This window comes from Hippocampus guttulatus, chromosome 8, assembly GCF_054856545.1.
Source record: "Hippocampus guttulatus isolate MCC_2025c chromosome 8, RoL_Hgut_1.0, whole genome shotgun sequence".
Taxonomy (NCBI): Eukaryota; Metazoa; Chordata; class Actinopteri; order Syngnathiformes; family Syngnathidae; genus Hippocampus; species Hippocampus guttulatus.
Window position 1 is genome coordinate 22,088,934 of NC_141268.1, and position 20,197 is coordinate 22,109,130.

At 44.0% G+C, this 20,197-nt stretch overlaps 1 protein-coding gene across 2 annotated transcripts in view; it reads right to left on the reverse strand.

The window, feature by feature from the left end:
* The window catches only part of chl1b (cell adhesion molecule L1-like b), a 56,306-nt gene that overhangs the window by 32,076 nt on the left and 4,033 nt on the right, over positions 1–20,197 (reverse strand). For both annotated transcript variants that reach the window (XM_086117515.1, XM_086117512.1), the window contains exon 3: positions 15,322–15,489. The gene's annotated coding sequence lies outside the window, so the exon portion shown is untranslated. The remainder of the gene's footprint in view (positions 1–15,321; positions 15,490–20,197) is intronic.

Here is a 20,197-nt window from a genome sequence, read left to right on the forward strand (position 1 = left end):
CCCCCGCCCCGATAAAATATTCCGGCTTCCATGTCGTATCTTAACATGTTGAACAAATCCCGTCAGCGACACCGGATCCGTTGAAGGACTTGGTTTTTGTTGTTGTTGTTTTGAGGGGCAGGGTGCGAGGGGACTCGAATGAGTGCACTCAGCCAAAGTCAGTAATGGAGAGCACTCTTGTGCAATGCCATTGGCAGATCCTCAGAGTCCACGAGCACTCATGTTGCCACAACAGGATGGAGCTGTCGTTGCAGCCACAGAAACACAGGGAAGCCTTGTGAACGCGACACAAATGCTGGGTGCCCTGAGGGCTGGGCGGTCCTGCAAAGCCAAGCCAGATGGGTGGCCACCAAGACAGGCACTTCCGAAACGCTTCACGCAGTCACGGCAGGCACCTGACAATGTCAAGGACACAACCCCCGGAGAAAGTCCCCACTCAAGTACCAAGCAGAATTTCCTATGGGATAGTATCGACCGACCTGACTTACAGTCCATACCTACCTGTACATGTTCGAACTCAATTAACTTTTTTTTGGGTTTTTCATGAAAAAAAGCTATGTCTGCAGTCACCTACAGTCCCCATTCACTATGCCGTGGTTTAATGTAATCTCCCCCACCCCCCCCCCCCAAAATAATCTGCTCTGCTGCCAGAGTAAACGCTTACAACATCTTTAATTTGCGACATGCGTCTTATCTCCGTCCAGCAGCAATCATGAAATGTTATCAGACAGCTACAAGATGGAAGTCTGCAAATGTATCATTCTGGTGGAATTACAATAATGCTCTCTCGACCTGCTGTCCCACCTCAGGCTAGCAGGAACCCAATAACAGTACGAGTATTTTTCGGCTCTCGTGTCACTCTTCTGGACCACACATTTTGGAGTTGAAAAACAAAACGTGTATGGAAGAACCAGTGTACAGAATCAATATTTTCTTCTCCTGGAAACCAGAATTGTCAGGGGATGTTTTGCATTTGACATTCAAGGTCCTTTCATTTTCCATTCTGATCACTGATGCACAGATGAAATATTCTCCCGTGCTGCCGCTTGCTTCTTCCTCGTCTTGCTTGCTTAATACAAGAGTGAGTTGTTTGCTTCAAACAACTCACTTTGTTGAAGCTTTGTTGAAACTGTGAGCAGCTCAAGTGAGTTCACAGTTTGCAAATGACTAAAACTATTGGAACTAAGCAAGCCCGAGGGATCGCGGCGTTTGTATTTGCGCGGTCCTCTTAATGATCCGTGACTGTCAATGAAAAACAGGCAGAATTCCAGCACTGTTGGCCTTTCATCTGCTTCTCAATTATTTCCAGATCGGTGTTGACGGCGGATTTATTCAGCGCGGCTCGAGCAACCATCGAACAAAAAGCGCTCTTCAAAAGCCACAACAAAAACACCTTGCGCGCCTTCGACAACGGTTCACTTGCAGAACATGTTTGCTTAAACTTAACAGGGACTTTCAACGTATGTTTTCCCCACCAGAAGAGGAAGGCAGAGTCCTTCGTCCAGACAAGCATGACAGACTCCTGCACACTCAGCCTGCCGTTCGAGCACCACAGATGGTGCGCTCGGTGAGGGTGATGGTGGCGGCGATATGCACTCTTGATACAACACCTACTGAACATCCGCAGCACGTAACCTGCAGAGCGGTAAAGAATATCTTGGAAATGTGTCCAAGTTATTGTGGATCTTGTATGGATGAAATTATATATTTCATGCCTCTGTCTCTCTACTCAATACTTCTGTAAAGTCGTACACAATTGCCTTGTGCGTATGAATGATGCCATGATGCCATCTAACTAAAGTCGCCTTGCCTTCGAACTCAATTTGGGGTTGTTTTTTTTTGGAGACTGGATCAATATGTTGTGTCTCCGGCTGGCTCAGTGAGGTCACTTTCACAGTGGAAACGGCCTCTTTTGGAGTGTGTACACAGCTGACAGAGAATACGGAGGCAAACATGAGCTTCAAGATGAATGCATCAAGATAACGGCAATGCTACGGAGTCAAAGCGGGGAGGCATGGTAACGGCTTTGGCTGTGCTCGCCATACACACGATAGTATGTGCAGCCTTACATTTAGAGCAGGGGATCGCGATCGACTGGTAGCCCCTCGACTGCTTCGGAGTCACTCGCGAGGGGTCTAGTGGGAAATTGGAAAAAAAAAAAAGGATTTGTGTGTCTGTATGCACATTATAAATATTTGATATTTTTGTGTTAGTGCACATCGCACACCAAAGCATCCGATCAGTTTCATTTTCACCAAAAAAGTATTTTAAAAAATTAACTAGAATAAAGAAGCAGGTCAGCTTCAACAGCGGCACACGATCTGCATCAAGTGCAAGTTTTTAGAGGTTGGCAGTCTGTGTGGAATGTTCTTCAGCTGCCTGTGTGAGTTTTCTTACGTTCTTAATCCCGTTTCCTCTTACGTTCTCAAAAACGTTAATTGTGTGACATTGATTGTAGACTCGAGTCATTAACTGGCAACCAGTCCAAGGTGGACCCCGCCACTCAAAGTCACGTCAAATAAGCTCCACCTCACCTGCGACAGCCCACAGGTTAAACAGGAGAAAATGCAGAGATGAACGATATGCACTGCAGCAATAACACTTTGAGCCATTGGTAGTGCAGCGGCAATGCGGAATTTTTTGGGGACATCTTAATTTAATTACTTCTCAACATCTTGGAAAATAGAACCAGCTAAGGAGGACGATCGTTTCCATCTAAAGTAGCTCAGCTGTCAGAGGTTTTGAAGCAAACACTCCAAAAACGTCCTCTCCTTAATCCTGTTACGCCAACAAGGTTTAATTCCAGCCAGAAAACAAGCTTTTTCCTTCTTATGGTGGCATAACAAAGAGAAGCAGATCTGACCAGTCACTTGAACTCAGCCTTATAATAAGCAGTAAGGATCTAACCGCCTTTTAAGGAGTGTCCTCCAGGCCCCTTTGCTCCCACACACATCCTGGGTCAAGCCTTCAGGACCGCGAGGGATAAGAGGCCCGTCACACTATCCGGCTAATCCCGCAGTGGAAATTGTCGCTGGCATCGGTCTCACATGAGCACACAGCAGGGGATGAAGGGCAGACCGATATTTTAGACAATTTACTGATTGTGTGTGTGTGTGCATCTGTGTGTGGAGGGCGCTGGGCGCGGTCGCGTCTTTGTGGGGGGTTTCACACCGACAGCATGTCAAAAGACAGACGGGACGACTTTTCATGCCTCTTTCTCATTTCCATTCAGGAGCTGCATAAAGGCGACCCAGGGAGGTCTCTTTTAGACAGCGTGTGGGCTAACAACAATTGTTAAAATGTCATATCGTCGTGTTGGGGCACGCTTAGAATCACAGATTTTACTTCGTTGTCATCAGAAGAATCATAATAGTCCGTTTATTTGATGTCCATGCTTTTCACGAATGAATCTTATTGCTGTGGGAACACTGTAACGATGTACTTCTCAAAGCATCTCTTGATAGCCAATTAGCTCATGTCAGATCCCGTAGCCCGGAGGCACATTTATATTAAATGTCAACAACCAAACGAGCGTTATGTGTTCCTTCTCGGGCCATTTTATCTGTTACACATACAAGTTAATTGTCTGGCTCAATATATATATTTTTTTCATGAAAATAACAGGCTGAGGATACTTGGTATTCATGGGAGTAAAGGCTAATCAAAGTATGGCTCATTAGACATCAAGAAACAAGTACCTGGCAGACGCCCACAACTACAGTATAAAAATACATCCATAAGAAATCAAAGGCTCCCCAAGGAAAGTAGAATGGTCACAAGGGCAAAATTGTCTGAGTTGCTTGTTCAAGTTGGAAATGCTCATACTGTAACTGGGAAAAGGAAAAAAAAACCCCAACATATTCATCGCATGCCTTTATGGCACTTGTAAGTCCTGCCGTACGATTGCTTTGCTACAGCCCAAACATTGCATCACTCAATGGCTTGTTTGTGAAGATTGCTATTAAGTCAAGAAGGCAAAGTGTAAACCAAGCAGAGCAAAACATAAACTTCACTCCGAGGCAAGAAGTCAGCAGGAGATTTTAACTTATAACCTGTGACCGCAGGACTCAGAAGATTGCGCCTTGTGCACAAATGCTACTCCAAGCAGACTATTCCAGAAAAGTTTCCCTTTGTGATGAAATATGGAACAGAATGCTCGTCTTGGACTTGGTTTCCCAACAAGAGCAGTCTCACATTATCATGAGTTGGCATAGCCTCGACAAGCACGGAAGGTGGAAGGTTACGTGAGCTACAAAGCTTGCACCTTTGTTGGCAGGTAGTTTGTCAACAACTTGACATCAATACAACATCGCCTGTGGAAAGTAGCATTTAACTTTACAGCACATGCTAGCTTCTCAACAGAGGCTTCATTGTCTCAATACAAAATCTCAGTATTCAACGTAGCGATGCATGCTAGCACGCTTCGTTCACTGAGCGAGGAAGAGCCAGGGTTAAATGGATGGAAACAGTCTGCCTTGTTTTCATAGTTCTCATGTTAAGTGATAAGTCAGTCTCTTAATGCAGTCACAGGCCAACAGCAGTTGGTGCGGACCATCTCGTGTCACGAAACGGGCACCCTTATAAATGCGTTAAGACTTGAAGGCAGTGGCATTAGCATTTTGGACACAAATGAATAGAGGCATTTGTTCCCGTGTCCCCTGAAAGACTCTATTAAAGGAAGGTTTAGGAATTGCTCTGTTTTCAACTTTGTCACGTTTGCGCACCACAGTGTGAATCGTTGGCAAGGCAATCATGATGGCTGATTTTGCATTTGATCATTTTTCGCTTTTTATGAACTCCCGCCTGCGACATTTGAAGAGCAGTCAGAATTTGTTTTTCAACAATGCTCCTATCGACGTCCATCTGTTATGCTTGATCTGTTCTTGATCGCCGTTTCTGCTATATTGAGCTACATTGGCAGGCATTGTCAATTTCCATTGGAAAGAGAAGGTGCAGCAAGCTCTGATTCACAAAACCGGTTCAGTCAGGTTCCAGAAACACAACTAGAAGTTTCAGATCCTCGCATTTCATCTCCAGACGCACATGAGTGCATGTCTTACTGAATACGCTAGCGTGTACTGCTCATCTGTGCCCAAAGGTTACTCTTGTATTTTTGGATATTATGTATGCTTAATTAAGAAATTCTGAATATAGCTAGCATAGTTCAGATGGATTCATTGACATGAAATAGCTTCCTTGAGATCCACAAAATTAACCACGATCTCTTAGCAACTGTACAACCATTTGACCCAGAATGTGTAGCAAACTCAGAAAGCCAATTCTCTTTCGGATCCAAATAGATGCACTGCTGGGGATTCCGACCCTGACTCTATATGGGTGACTGATCCCCATGGACGATGAGTATTGATCTGTATCAGGCAGGACAGAGAATAGCCACAGGGCTGATCATCATCAATGACGCTCTACTTACCACAATATCATCAAATTCAATTGGCAAAGATTGAATCCTGGTGTCGCTAGGGATAAATAATTGATACTATTTGATATGCCCTTTTTGTTTTTGTTTTTTCAGTGCGTCTTGGAGAACAAAAGCTGAAGCCAATTTGCCGTGTTTTCGAGTGCAATGGAACGAATTAATGAGCTCTTGTGTGTCACGATAAGGCCACACTGATTTCTACCGATTATAGGAGAATACCAAAGGCTCTGAGGGGCACATTATGTTCAGTGGCTATGAAAGCATATTGATTGTAAAATTGTACCTTGAGAGAAGAGAGCAATGTACCTAAAACTAGAAAATGATTTCAGGCTCATTGATAAATGAAATGTCTATTGTCTCTTTGGAAACAGACGGTGGAAAGTCTATCTAACCGTATAACAGAAAAACGATGGCCATGTACGGCATCTCACGTTGCCTGAATAAATAAAGAAACGTGATGAATGCGATCGTCCTAACCCTGAATTGATTTTCCAAATATTGCATTTTCACGCCTTCCAAAGGATAAGAGGTCATCCATCTTTTTGAAAGACGGTTGCGCACTTTTGACTTTACACCGTTTAATGCAGAAATATTTTATGTCAAACGTGCTGATGAGGCTATTTTAAATCGAAAACGAGATTCGCAGGCACTGACTCCACATCCACAAGCCATCAATTTTGCCAGGCCCATCCCCCAGTTAAGCAGCGCTTCCTGCGTTTCCTCCCATCTATTCCCGACTCAATATTTGTTTCCCCGCTCTTAAAAGAAGATAAATGAGGACAAATGACCCAATTAGCATCCTTTGTTGAGCTGGAGCGGTTTTCAAGAGGGTGTTGCAAATCACATTTTTCTTGTTTGGCTCCTTCACGCGACAGCTTTAAAGTGTCTTATATGAACTGTGAATTTGCCCCAATGATCTCGTATGTTCACACCATCAAGTCTCGGGTGAACCATCTGAACGTGCCGAGACAGCACTACAGGGACAGCCATTAGTGTCCGAAGCGGCGTAGCGCTAATGATGATGGCTGTGGATTTGCAGCCTTCTGCATTATGGGTAGCACAAGTCTCTGACGTTGGTCACATGAAGTGATCCTCAACATCTTTGCGGATGCATTTCCTCAGCCAATGCGGAAATCAAAGAGCACCTCATGCGGTTTTCGCTCATGAGAGCACATCCTTTTCACGATCAGGAAAACTGATTTGATGTAATCTCCTTTTTTTTCTCCCCAGTTTCCTGTACTTGTAGTGACAAGGTGCGAAAGCGACAGTTTTGACCTTAACACACCACCCAGGGAAGCATTTTGAGGCGCTCCCTTATTATTCGGTAGCATTCTAGAATTTTGCAGAAAACTGATAAAGTACAGTTAATTCATCTGCTAATATGTATTTTTACAAACAAGCTGTTTATACTGTACTACATGTTCATGTTTTTACATCTCTCAATGTTCAGACTGCCATTTTATTGGAAATGGCTAGGTTCGATTGTACGTGTCTCGATAAAGATCTTCTCACCAAATTCTGTTTGTCACTTGAAAACTTGACAGATTTGTTTTGAAGTCCAGTATGTCACGCTGAATTCAACAATATATGTCCAAAGTCCATTTTTTCCCATGATGCTTTATTCTCCCATTGTGTTGTTTTGATGTACACAAAACACAGTTATCCTTTGAGGTTATGCCAATTTCTGTGAAGATCACCCACATGGAATGCAGAAAAGCAAATATGTTTCCTCTCTTGCAATAATTCTTTCCAACCCCCATGATGTGTCAAAAGAGAGGAAACCAAGTTGTTTATTTCAAGACTGAGATAACTAAAGACAGTCGCGAAAGGCCCCCTTTCGTGTCTCAACAGCTTTGCAAAACTTTGTGCCGCTTGTCATGTTTGACAAATGTTTATGCCGTTTGATATGTTATGAGCTGCAGGCGGATCCGACCACACTTTGGAGTCTTGCTGAGATCCGTCCTCGCCGTCGGTGGTCAAGCAAAAGAAGGCCTCAAGGAATAGAGGGGCCTCCGTGCGCATTTGTGACATTGGCCTCGAAGGCACGCCTCCTCCACTGGTGAGCTACAGGAAGACATGTGGAGCCATCTGTGAATTTGCGACGGGAAACGGGGAACGCTCTCTGCTTGTGGATATGAAGCTAATGTTTCAAAGGCGCTTGAGTTACACCACGCAGCACAGCCAAGGGGCCGATAAAGCGCCAGCTCGACAAGAATACACACCCCGGGGGATTCAAATCTTTGAACTGAGTTGCCAAAGGCTTGCCCTCCGCACACACTGAAGTGGATAATCGCAATTCCATGACGCGGGGCGCAAGGTGCGGATTCGGATGGGGCGAGCAAGTTTTAGGGAGGGATTACTGAGGGGTGAAATGGTTTTAAAAACCAGCTCTGCATTTGTTTTCCATTTCAGAGGGCAGACAGCCGTGAATTCTGAAACTGTCAGAAAAGTGACAGGCCTCAACGTTACCACCGTCAATTATTTTCGCTTTCTGAAAGTATCTCGGAAAACGCAGGGCGGAATTGTCACTCCAAAATGCGCGTGCCCCTCCTAATTTACTGTGACCCCTACTGAGACAGTTTTTTTTTTTTGAGGGGCGGAAACTGAATGAATTACAGGTGACATCATTGTCATATAAATCAGTGATTACCCTTTCAGTAACACAAGGTACATTTGTTCATATCTGGCGGGACTTCACACCTCACAAATTACTTCCACATCCCTTCCACACCCTTAAATTGGTATCATAAAAAAAAATAATAATAACAATAATATGACACATTAAATAAGCGCTCATCTGCTGCAACTTTAGATCCTTGCACAAAGTAATGAAATCTCTGCTGGCCCACCGCCCCAAATAAATGTTGGTAGAGTTTAAAAGCAAGGCTGCGATTCGAATTCGGAAAATTTAAAGCCCTGCTTTGAATATTTTTTTTTTTTTTTTTTTTTGCCATGCGACAAATATCGTAATTCCACTGCACTGCGGTTAAGTCTGACTAGGTACAATTGAAGCTACATTTCTGAGAAAATGTATCACCCGATGTTTTTGCCTATACAATGAAATAAAATGTGATTAACTAGCTGTTCACTGAATATTAATTCTCTTGCTGTGCAAGCGAATTAGAGGCAAAGTCACTGCCCTAATCTGTCACTCATTCAAGAAGTCAATCATGGAGCCAAGAAGTCCATTTAAATGCAAATGTGACAACAAACTTTTTCAAGGAGGTGTGGAGCTCCTCTCTGAATCACTGCTTTACTGTGTGTGCCAGGAAGATGACACACCTCACAGAACTGCAAAGGAGGTTTAGACATCGGTACAGAAATACAATTGCGTTCAAAACGTGTGTTCCACGTCACTCAAAGGCTGATGGTAGCATCACAGAGTTGGATCTGGCTAGGATTTGTCTTTGTTGGGATATCTTCAATCCCTTTATTTTGGCCAGTTTTCCCGAACAAAAGTGGTTTATGCTAGCATCCCTCTGTGGAGTAACGAGAGACTCACAAAGAACAAACTTCACTGTTTGGGTTGCAGCAATTTGCTTTCGTTTTCTTGCTCACGGCTCTGACAAGATGATGCGTCCGAATCTTTGAGTAGCACTGGAAGAGAAATGCTCATGTAGCACTCGTAGCTAGCACTAAGTAGGGGATGTTTGAAAATGACCTTTGGATGTTTGTCTTACATTGACAAACTGCTTATGAATGTTTTTTTTTTTTAATCAAGCAAAGTACTTCTAAAAATGTCCAAACATGTTGCAGCAGTGCAGTAAATTTTCCGAGCTCTGCTACACAACCCAGCCAGCGCGTTCTTGTTAGTAAGCCATAATACAATCCTCTATGCCAATTAGAGTGAAGAGATTAGGTCACTGGTTGTTCATGAATTCTCCAATAAATTAAATGGGTCAATGGGGCCGCTGTTACCAAAAACAAATGCGGATTACAGACCTGGTTCAGGTGGTAGCCCAATTAGCAAATTGACCACTCGGCGGGTCGACTTTTGGTTTCGTGAGTCTAATCACGCTTGATTTGCTCGCTAATCTTCGCTTTGGAAAACCGTGTTGTGTTAACATGTCACTGGGCGAATAAACAGCCACTTACGATGCAGAACAAACACCAGCACTTCAAGTTCACAGCAAATGAGCATGGCCGACACAGGTGTGTGCCTGCTTGGGGCTTCTCGCCTTCCTCTTGCAGGGAGCACCACGTGTATTAATGAGATCCCGGGGGAAGCATCTATTTTACACCTCATGTCAGGCCCATTGTCACAGCACCTTCACAATGACATCACGAGTTTGCAACCTGGTTCAAATGAATGACAACCCTACGTGTGTTTCCCCCCATCAGGGGGGTTGGTAGGGGGGGGGGCACTTTGCACATAATACAGAACCACACCCGCTGCGTTTTCAGTTTTCGCACAAAATGACAATCGTCTAAACAGTCTACCAATTTCTTTTTATCCCCCCCAACCCGGAAGAGTTGGACAAAGTGGCTGCGGAGAGGGAGGCCTGGGCTTCCCTCGAAAGCCGCCGCCCCTGCGACCTGACCCCGGATAAGCGGGACACGATGATGGATGGATGGTAATAGTTCTCAAATGAATGTCAGAAATGTTGAGTGGAATAATTTTGTGATTCAACTTGGTGATGAGAATGAACAATTTCATCAGAAGGATGTGCGAACAATCCGAGGCCTGTTTAAGTTCCTTCCTCTGTCACATACGTCCCTCCCTCATGCTTGATGCCCTTCACTTCCATGTCCCAAGGGTCCCCTTGGACCCTTACCCATGAAGCCACACACAATACCCTTCACGGAACACAAAGCTAGTAATACCGTTCTCCTCGGTTCTATTCTCTCCATTTGTCACTTTTATTCCCGTGTTCTTTGTGTGCCTTCCCTCTGTATGCGGGAATTGTCCCAAAGCGAACCTGCAATTGAAATGGAAATTTTTGCTTTAACCAGCGACTTAAGGGTGATGGCTTTTTACTCATTTGGGCATAGCTGTCATCTTTGGTGCTCCTTGGAGGCAGTGTACGACAATGTTTTTTACATGAGCATTGCATTTTATGGACATGAGTCCAGCATTGTCATAGTTCTGTTTTAAGTCTTAGCTGAGCCACGACACGAGGGGAGCCCAATACGTCGATCGTGATCGACCAGTAGCGCGTGGACTGGTCCCAAGTCGATCGCAAGGGATGTAGGGGGAAATGAAAAAAAAAAAAAGCTCTACACAGTCGGATTTGAAGTGCTTTCACCAAGTGGAGCCCTTTGTTTGTTGTTATTTAGTATTGCTTTAAGTATATTAAATTGGACGAATGAACCCAGCGACCTGGTTCGATTCAAAAATGGAACAAATTTTTTGCAGCATACAATAAATATTATGCAGTTGAAGTCCCGTTCATGAACGCCATTTGTCACAAGATTCATTTATGAACCAACATTTTTCCCAATAAAACAAAAATTAGAATGAAGCCATTCCAGCGCTATAATGACCATCTTGCCTACTTATTAGTTGAATTCGGTTGATGGTTTCTTTTAGTCCAGACAATTGTCTTTGTTTTTTATTTATTTTTTGGGGGGGTGAAGAGAAAAGGCGGTTGGTGCGCAGCCTTGCCCGTATCAAGGGAGCCTTATTTTGAAGGTTTCCTGACCCAGTGAAATGTTTTCAAGACACGCCAAAAGGAAGCGGTGACAGCTCAGACGAAGCCTGAAGTGACAGCCGAAACTGTCAGAGTTTTTCTCTTCACCCATAATTTAAAAAATAAAATGAAAAAACAGCCGGCCTAAGCGCATGTGAGCATGTCAAGCCGGGAACCTCCAACCAAGCTGCCAACCTCCCGGTAGACAACCCACCCATGATAGCATCTCTGGACGTTATGTTCTGAAAATGTGCTTTGTCGCACTGCAGAGTTTACAGTTCTTCAGAAGAAACAATGAAATAAAAACACAAAGAGCTCACTGCCGGAACTGCAACACTTTCTTGAGCTTGCTCAGAGCACCAATTTCACTTTCTCGCGAGCAATACCGAGGACTAGTTTCCAGCAAAAAGCAAAAATAACTGAAATACGTAACGCCCGGAACAAATTGTGAGAGAAAGCACACACAACGTGATGTCGGGTGCTTAACTGTTAACTGTGCTTCACCGAGACATGGTTCATTAAGAGAAACAACTTGTTTTTGCCTCAACCCATTTGTTTGTGAACAGATTTATGAACTGATGTTCAACTGTCAACAACTGGACCGACAGATTTGTTTCTTTGTTTGGCAGCATAATACTATTTTTTTAAATAATAAGCGGAGCGTGGAAATATCAGGAACATGAGCATGACCGGACAAACAACATTCCGATTAAAAATCTCTGAAAAATAGCCCGAGGTATGAGTAATTAATGTGGGGATTTTGATCCGTGCACAAAGTACAAAATTAAGAAGAATTGTTGCTTGGCTTGTGGCGAGCTGTGTAAAATGCTGGGTGAAAATATTGTCAGTAGTAAGAGAAGCACTCAGGCAGCTGTGCATGCACATTGAACATGGCCAGCCGCTCACTTTTTCAAGGCATGCTATTCCAACCTGTGTGGAAAGTGCTAAAAAAAAAAAAAAAGAATGGCATTGAACTCACCGCCAGTGCCATTGATTGTGTTTGTGTTGTGCAAGAAGCCATTCATCACACCCGGTGGCCTCAATTACACAGCAACATGTTACATAAGAAGTAAACCTTGATTCTGATGGCCGCCATTTCCAATCTCTCCATTTCCTCTTTTGTGGAGGCTGCAAGAAAACTGATTCTACAGCACCCCCGCAAGTCTTCTCTGACCAACTCCGCATTACAAAAAATGTATTCGATAGACATGCACGTTGCTTGGAAGCAGTCGGGAGAATTCGTATTTCATCTTATCGAACACACTCACAGGTAACGGAGTCCCTTTGCGAATATGGTTGGTGACTTTCATGCGAGAGGGCTCTGCTATTGCGAGGCACGGAAGCACTTGGGATCGTGGGTCGCCGCCGGAATTGCTGCTAGCTCTGGAGCCCGAGCTGAACCTCAATTAAGGTCAGGCTTCTCGCGAGGTGCCACATGTCACTTGATATTGCCTGCCAATCACACGGGGAGTCCTTATTAAGATTGCAAAACCACCTGGTTCCAGCGATATGTTCTATCCACAAATTCACAGTAGCCTACATTTCATATCGCCAAACATTTCTCTTCCTCACACACTCCATTTCAAGGGAATGAGACGAGCAGCTTCGATTGGCAGCAAATCATGTGCGCCATGTTTACGCCCACGGCATCGCACACCATCCTTTTTAAAAGATACCGTCTTGCACGTAGCTGCGCAGATACCAACACTCGGTCTAACCCGCCTCTGCGCCGACTTACACAGCTTGTCTGGCCAGGCTTGTGCCGGTCACAAGAATATTCTGATATTTCCAATCATTGCTGCTCATTGACGTCGGCCTACCACTGGTTCCATTTGACAGGCACTCTAAGAACACATTTCCTTGTTGAGCTTGATAGATGGATGCGAAATGAACATGGGTCGAATATTTAATAATCTCATACTTCAGTTTGTCTTTCTGAAGATAATGTTATCTTGCTATGGACTTTATAAAGTCAAACATCTGATTATAAAGAATAAACCATTCTACATGGTAAGATACAGTACATTATCTCATCTCTTACTATCAATGTGCACTCCTGGGTGAGTAATATTACTTCCAACAAACACAAAAGGTGTCCACACTGGTCTACCGATATAAACCACGATGGGAGGTGATTTCACGGTTGCCACGGTGATGATAGGGACACGGAAGTCTCCTTATTAAAAGCCGCTGGATCATCCGCATCAGACCACATCATTCTTGCTTTCCATACGTGTAAACCATCAAAAGCGTTGAATACAAAGAGAAGGGGAATCTGTTTCTTTCTCATACAACCCGACACATGTGCGAGAGCAAACAGACACACACACATGCACATCCATGCACCCACACCGACTGTCATCACAGGTGTGTCTGTTTCAAGGCAAACACGATCCTAACAGGTGAAGCCTGCTTTCATCTCCCATCTTCAATGCATGTTCACCTTCAGAGGGCTTTTGTGAAGTTGTGCAATCACCAAAATAAAGAAAGTAAGACACGTTTGGAACGCGAGCCTTTGTGTTTTCGAGTCTGTGTGCGTCTGGCGCAAAGAGAGTTCCCACAGTGGGAAGCCTCACCGATGCGGTCGGAACGTCGATATTTCCTGACCTCGAAGGAAGCATTTGAAGTGCATTCGCAGTCGACCGAGTGCACCAAGCGCTAAGATATGAAAAACGAGCTTGTCTGCCGTTACAAAGGATGTTCTGTTTGCCGCATTCTGTGATCGAAGCGATTAAAAGCATGAAAGGGTCCATGAAATGCATCAGGTTGGAGCTGCATATTAAGAGGCCGGAGACTGGCCGCCACGGGCTCGTTGGGAGATGCTGGACACTTACTGCCCGTCCAATTACTGGCTCCTGCTCAAATTGTTTGGTGAGAAACATTCGACCTACTTGTGGACACAAAGCACCAGTGCCCTGAATAGCGAGAGGCTGTGGACCGTGTGTGATGACGAGTGCTATTACGAGCCCTTGGCGTTGGCTTACACATTCAATTGCAGGACCCGAGCAAGTCCTAATTGCGCACGTGTGCTTACACATGTGCGTCCCCGTTCATAAATAAGATCGACTTTGCTTGAAGAGCAGCTCGAGATAACGACATTAATTAATGTCAGGCTGACCTTCAAAAGGTCGACGTATGACGACGTTGAGCCGCACGGGGTGGGCTATGTTAGCTTCTTTCAATTTCTGGAAAAGAAAAAGAATGGAGACTTTGAATATTGTGCTTTTTTTTAAGGAATTATGGGTGATGAGAAACTGCAGTAACATTGATATCTGATATGAGGTGATCACTGTTAACCAAATGAGATGCATCTAGTCTAAAAATTCATCAAGGCCACCAGCTCAGTATACAAGAGCCACACACGGCCCCATCAATGACAGCGAGCTATGAGCAAAAAGCGCTGCCCCAATCTAATCTGATGTCTTTTTTATTCACACAGTCTCATCGGTCATTATAACCTTGTAAACGTGTGACATTTACAGCCGTGGCACGAGTGGCGACGGGGAAGTACACTTTAAGAGCGAGTCTATTCCAAATTGCCTTCCCATTGATTGTAGCTGTGATGTTGGAACTTGCATGATATTTTGCCAGTGTGATGACAATATGAACTTCGGACTCTTATTAAGTGTTGAAATGAGTAAGCGGATTGATTGCGACTTCATGATCAGTAGTACACAAAGAGTGATGTAATACACGGTCTTGATGATCAAAATGATCATTGTAGTCAAGATCTCGGCTCAGAACTACACGTACATTTATAATATCCTGTCAAAAATAGCTAACATCGGCTTTCCAAAAAGTTTTTCATTATTTTCAAGAGGCAAAAATATTGACCCATATGTTCCATATCGTCACTTTCCCTAAAATATGGCCAAAGTGATTTTGTCTTTTTTTTTTTTTTTTAACTTTCAGAAAACACAAATAACGGAACCAAATACTGACGATATTATTTGTAGTCCTAGTTTAATTTAAGGGTTGAATGACCTGAACTGCGATGTAGCCAAATTTAGCAGAAGTGAGCAGCATTATGAGGAGCTGTTAAAGTAGCAAAGAATAAATAAAAAGGTAAAATATGACGACATTCATGCAGCCAGCCGACTGTAACAGTCGTCACAAGTGCTCAAATTCCAGTAGTGTGACAGCTCCCATAAAGTGCAACAACTAACTTGGAAAACTAAAAACAAGTGCCCCTGGTTTTCAAAGCATAGTCACAGGCATTGTTTTTTTTTGAAAAGAATAATTCTTGAAACTAACCTTCAGGTGCAGCATAAGGCAGACCTTCACCAAGTTGGCTAAAATTCCCCCAGCCAAGGCGTGCAGATGGATGTGCCGTTTGCCCGCCTTGCAGTGAGCGGCTCTGTGCTATGGACCAACCACCCCTCCTCCTCTCGTGGATGCTGCTTGTGCCACTCCCCCCCGCCTCTGGAAGAAGAAAAAAAAAACTAATAGCGGTTTCTTCCCCCGCCTCCACAAAGACTGACTCAAATAAAAGCGGGGACCCTGTCGCAGTCAATAGGTTTTAGAAAAAAAAAAACCATGGCAACACCGAAAAAGCACTGGGCAACTTCCCCACGTCGTGAACGTGTTAAAGCCCCCCCCCCCCCCCCCCCCACACACACACACCCCACACCCGAAAAAAAAATACAGTGACAGCGACGTTACGCTTAAGAATGAGCAGGTCTTACTGGCTGGAGGTGCAGTGAGGTCAACTCACTGCGTGAGGATGCTGCTCATTTGCAGAATGAAGCGAATATAAAGGCGCACTAACAAGATAATGAGATCAATACTAACTCATTTAGAGCTACTTGTCTGCCAATCTTTAAAAAAATGAAATAAAAAGAATAATACAAAAATTGCCATTGGTTGATCTTTGAAGTGGTGGACTGGGATCAATGTAATTTTGTAACTAGGTTGTATACACCAGAAACAAAAAAACAGTGGCAAACTGCACCTTGTAACATACTGAAAGTAGTTTGAAGTAGTTTGTTTCTCTCAAACTCGATTACTATTGACACAACACTTTTGTGAAAAAAATTCCATTCTAAAATTCCATTTTAGAGGCAAAAATAACCGCTTGCATTTTGTGCTCTACGGCTAATTTGTGAAGACGTCCCATTAATTAATTTTGGGGGGTTCTGAATGTGGAGATTCGGCTGCTCAAAGGAAAACGTTTGGACATCCCTGGTCTCCCCGTTTATTTCTGTTGTCCTGTCGTGACCATTGTTGACACAAAATCGGCGATGTTACACCCAAAGCAGCTGCAGGAATGAAGTGAATTCACCTTTTGGAAGTCGCTCACAATGTGAGGGGACAGAAGCAGTAAGGTGCGTTTTTGTGTTGGGTCCCAATCTCGCGGAGATCTCTCAGCGGAATCATTGTCCCGTTCAATAACTCTGAAGGAGATAGGGTCACCATGGTAACCTCTAAGTGCAGTCTTATCCTCACATCTACTCAAAATCAGCTCATTGAAATCTTTCAGCCTTTTGGGAATCAGCTAATTCTTCTTGAAGTCAATAACTGTTTACCAAACATGTTTTGTGTTTTTGCCGTCAAAAGCAAATGACAAGTTCAGCTTTCATTTCCAGGTTTTTTGGAGGACCTAAACAGATGAACGTGACATCGATAATTAGCTGCTTATCGTTTGCGCCCATAAACCGCCATATCTGTTGAATGCTTGCTTTATGCATTGGGACTGCAGTGCATTCGTCTATACAGCAGTATATTGGTACCAGTGTTGCATCATGCCATTTTATCGTAACACCGGTCAGCTAATAGTCTTCTGAAAGGGATGTTTGATTTCCACCGGGTCATTAAAAACTCGTTGAATCTGAAGAGCCTTCGGAAAAGGTCAGTGAGAAGTCAGTTGCGTGACTTTGAGAAATTGAGTGGCTTCCCGGTCTAAAAAAATGACGTGGTGGTTAGATGTTATCACCGTGCTCGTAATAAGAGGCTGACTTTCCATCCTTCCTGACTCCCTGAGTCACTGTGATCATTAGCCAGTACCGGATGGAGTTTGGGGCATAAATGAAAATCCCTCGATGGGATTATTCAGTTGCTTTCAGGGAAATGTGGGTGACACCATTTTTGCCCGGAACTGAATCCAGTACAATATCTACTTTTCAATGCAGATGTGAGTGCCAGGCAACAAGGAAGAGGTTGCATTGTCATAGCAACTAGAGTATAGGTGCACAAGCATCAATGAATACAAAGGGGTCTTAAAATCTAAACTGGCATTAATTCTTTGGTTTGTTGACAGTCAGCTGATTTGCGAATGATGTGACGTGGAGAAGAGATTGCTGTCCAATTATTTTCTGTAACCGCGATTATTTCACTAAAGGTTAAGAAAATGCAACACCATTTGCACAATATAATCGATGACATAAGGCAAACTTTGAAGATATATACACATCTAATGGCAGCGTCTCTTCATATCGTTTTCATCCTTGACGCCGCGAAAAGGAAACATGATGCGGGGGTTCTTCTCCAAAGAGTGGGAGCGAGCATATTGACTGGATTCTAAAACCTGATTATAGTTATCATAATTGGATTGAAATGATTACACCGTGGATTGAATGGGGCATATACTGTATGTAAAAAGATACTTTTGCCAGCTTTTCTTTCTAAATGGCGTTGAGTGCTCTCATCAGATCCAATTAGATTTGCTGAGCATCTGTTTGCTTTTTTTTTTTTCCAGGACGGGACTCCCTCATGCATCCCTCATGCAAGTGCGAAAGGTTTTACCGGAGCCTGAGGTCTTCTTGGGACGTACTTGCTGAAATCTATGGTACCGTGAACGTTTGCAATTGTTGTAAATGTGCTTTAGAGGCTTTCATACGTTCTGCTGGTCTTTGGGTGATTCCTCGAGCCAAAAAGATGTCGGCGGTTTCTTCAGCATTCGCTATTCAGGCTCCCTACTTTGGAATACCCTGACCAGAGGCGCTACCTCAGTAGAAATGTTTGAATGTTGACTTGGTGAAGTTTTATACTCTCAAATTGAATGAAAGCTTTAGGGTCTGTTTTACTACCGCTTCTCCTCTCTCTTGCCCCCCCCCCCTCCCCTCCAATGTGCGTTGCTGCATCGACCAACTGGGCCAGATCCTGAGGAGGATCCACTTCTCCGAAGGTGTCTTCTTACGGCATTTCATCTTATGAAATGTCCCATTGTCCTCGTTAACATCTTATATCGCACAGCATGATGTGTTTGGGTTTTCTTTTCCCATATGGCATTGAGTTTTTCGGGTGGGTGTGTGTGTGTGGGGGGGGGGGTTAGCTCAGGGGATGTGGCTAATATTTGTCAAGGGTGGGCACGTGAAGCCCTTTGAGACTGTTTTGTGATTGAGGGCTATAAAAATAAATTTGACTTGACAATGCCATGTAGGAAATCAGTCTGTTTTTAATCATTAAGGTTTTCGACCTTACAACCAATTTGTGAAGCCTTAAGCAATGAGAATAGATTGTCCGTCCAATACTGCTTGTCATGGGATCGTGGGAGAGCGGAAGCTTCTGGCAGCTGATTTTGGGCGAGCGCTGGGGTGGTGAAAGATTACTATGCCACGAATCATCGCTGACCGTGGACATGCTCTTACCTCAAGCGGCACATTGCTTAGGTAACATGTTGCAGATCAGATTGAACATTTCCCACTGATGACTGCAGGGATAGAAACAACTTGGAATCATAGCACCACTCCCCCCCACAGACAGGGCAGGCTGAGAAGAAAAGAATGAGCTGGTGCCATTGAAGAGCCTGAAAACAGAGGCCAACTCTGTCAAAGGTGTCAAAGTTCACATGCGGAGAATGAATGCACCCCCATTGGTTTGTTTCCGTGCACTTGTTCTCTCTCTCCCGCCCTCCTCTCTCTAGCTGTCTCTTTCTCTGGATCATTGAAACGCTATGGGACAGAAATCCCCACGCTGATGTCTGCTGGGCTGCATAATGAGAATAAATGAGCCGGAAGTAAATAAGCAGGCTGTGTGTTGCTCACCACTCCATACCAGTCACATATAGCCTTTCATCAAAAATGAAGATGGATTATGTTGGCAAAAGGTCAGAACAATAGTACAGTGTTCTGTGAGGGAACCCCGAGAACAGCTTCCATGCCTTTCCAAAAAAAATAAGAGAATTGTTTAACAGGGTCTCACAAGCTATTTATGTATTTCTTTCTTTCTTTATTTTCAGAATTATTTGTCGCAGAGCAAGTTAGCCTCCATCTTGGACAATTTCTTGGAGGATTATTAGGTGGCTTTTCATCCACCTGTTTTTATTTGTATTTTCAAGAATTGCGAAAATAAACCTTAATGGAAACGCTAGAAATTTGAAAAGAAAAAAAGCCTTCAAGTCATTTTGCTTGAAGGGGGTAGCGCATTGAAAGGAAAAAGGGAATTTGGGCTATGGAAATAAGGTTTTGCGAATAAACGATGGCAGGAATGTACCGGCATCCTCGTACAGTCAGAGAACGTTCTTTACATAGACAGTCTTCTTTGCCGCCTATTTCTCGTGACGGCTGCTTTTATGCGAAGGATGCTGACGCGACTGTGACCAGAGTTCTTCCGAACCACGACTATCACTTTTGTCGACAAGTGTCGCTCTGCAATAATGTCATTTCACGGGGCACTTGCCTGTTTTGTCAATATTCACAAAATGATAAATGAAAACGGGCATAAAACGCAGGTTCGTTTGGCGCAAATTTTGAAGCCCCATTCATTCCATCCAAAGGAATGCCGTATGAGCTTCCCCATTGCTCATGTGAGTCGTCTTGTATCCGTCTTTTCGAGACGTAATTAATGTCAGCAGCAGGTGGGATGAGCGAGTTTTCCTTCGGCAGACTGCGCCATGTGCAGGCGCTCTCTCTGGAGAGGTTCAGCTTCGCTGATCGGGCTTAATCATACGCCTTTGCGGAATCATTTCCTTTTTATGAGAGCGACAAGGGGCATCCCCATACGAGATATTAGTCGGGTGATTCGCAAGTGTCTGGCGGCTCCAGGCTGTATCAAATCTGTTTCCATAGCAATCCACATCTTGCCGTTCTAAAATGCGATCGGAGACCGGCGCCAGTGTCTGTCAGTCATTTTGTGAATGGACGAATAGGGAATACGCTGCCCGCCGTCCGACCGTAATATAACTGTCACACAC